Below are 1,870 nucleotides of genomic sequence, written 5' to 3'. Positions count from 1 at the left end.
CCGAAAGCCGTTCTTAACATGGGCTGGTTGGGAGGGTGTATACTACGCTGAGGCAGGTCGTAACAAAATACAAAAAAAAAAAAAATAATAATCAGTCAAATTTCTTTCTTTTTCTTCCTTTATATTATACTGAACCTGTTGAGAGAGAGAGAGAGAGAGAGAGAGAGAGAGAGAGAGAGAGAGAGGGAGAGGGAGAGAGCGGGTGGGGGAGTCATAGAAAGCTTTAAGCACTTTCATTCTGTTACTCTATACCCTCGGGTAGACCTACTAGCAGAATATATTTAGCCTAGGTAGGCCTTTATCCATACCCTAGGTAGGCCTACGAAGAACACATAAATAAAACAGTTTACGACGCGTCTTCCTTTTCAAATCAACGTGTTAAGTATATTGCATAGCTCTGTACGCATCAGCAGCCTCCGTGGCCCAATGGATAAGGCACCGGCCTCCTAAGCCGGGGATTGCGGGTTCGAGTCCCGTCGGAGGTAAGACGTATACCTTTTATTGCTTTTATAAGAAGATATTGTTCAGTTGGTTCGCTGTACTTTATACTAGTGCAATTGGGGCCATTTTGTGAATTAAACGCATCACATTATTTTTTACTAATGATATATTGTTTATTAAAATACAAGCATATAAAGTTTCAAATGTTCAAAATGTTCAAAATGTTTCTAAATTTTGAAGAAAATGGATAATTTATTGAGATTGTCGGACTGACTTCCTCATCTTGGTTGTTATAGTCACAACGTTTCGGCCGTTTTTGCCCTCCGGCCTTTATCAGGTGTTTTGTATCGAACTGGGGAACCGTTTGTTTGGAGTCTCGAACCCAATCCTTTATTATTATTATATCTTCTTATAAAAGCAATAAAAGGTGTACGTTTTCGTCTACCTCCGATGGGACTCGAACACGCAATCCCCGGCTTAGGAGGCCGGTGCCTTCTCCATTGGGCCACGGAGGCGGCTGATGAATATTGCTAATGTATATATTAATACCATAGCGTGTGTATTATTTCATGTGTCACGCTTACAGACTTTTCTTTTTTTTACACAGGACTCAACACTTATCAAGGCTCGGAGGTCACTCGAGGATAAGAGTTAGGCTAGTCTATAATATAAATCTCACCTGTCTGTTTAAATGTATGCATGTATGTATGTATGTATGTATGTATTATGTATGTATGTATGTATGTATGTATGCCTAAAACTTTCGACTGAGGCGACGAATTTTCACGATATATATATATATATATATATATATATATATTGTAAGAAATTATTCAATCATCATACAGGCCCTTACTGCCGTTGTGTTGATCGATTTCATTGGTCAGGTCTGACCGAAAATGCCACGTGCCTTTGGCGCAAAATTATGTTTCCTTTTTTCAGATTTTTAGTACCTTTTAACAACAAGAAGGACTCATTTTTTTTTTCTTATGTCTCTAGTAACGAGACTTGGGCGCTAACTGTAGTGCCTTCTTGACTTCTGTTCTTAGCCGTGGACGAAAAAAGAACATTTTTAAATGCCTGGGTGTCGTGTTCTCTTATGAGACAATATGTCTCCAGCTACATTATTTATGAACTTTCCTTATTCGGTATGCAACCAGTGTGTGTTGCTACCCACACTTTGGGGCGATGAGGTCCTATGAAAAACGGCTAATCTCATACTTTGCCTGCAGCAGACTTCAACAACACTGCAGACTCTAAAAGGACTTACTATGGCTTCATAGAAGCGAACTGCCCGCTCTAAAGTTGGCGCGCACTATTTCGCAACAATATCCTGTTTGCCAATAAAGTTTGTGTTGAATTTTAAAGGTAGGGTTTGTTGGTTGGTTGGTTGGTTGGTTGGTTGTTTTGTTTTACGGCATATCAACCC

At 39.6% G+C, this 1,870-nt stretch overlaps 1 non-coding gene across 1 annotated transcript; it reads left to right on the top strand.

Annotated features, from left to right (window-relative positions):
* The first annotated feature begins 412 nt into the window (after positions 1-412).
* On the top strand, positions 413-485 carry Trnar-ccu (transfer RNA arginine (anticodon CCU)). The gene has a single exon. It is a non-coding gene; the product is annotated as a tRNA-Arg (tRNA).
* Positions 486-1,870: the final 1,385 nt, after the last annotated feature.

This window comes from Euprymna scolopes, chromosome 26 (assembly GCF_053919585.1).
Source record: "Euprymna scolopes isolate OS-2025 chromosome 26, ASM5391958v1, whole genome shotgun sequence".
NCBI classification, from domain to species: Eukaryota; Metazoa; Mollusca; class Cephalopoda; order Sepiida; family Sepiolidae; genus Euprymna; species Euprymna scolopes.
Note: the sequence above shows the minus strand (reverse complement) of the source record. Positions and strands in the feature narration are given on the sequence as shown.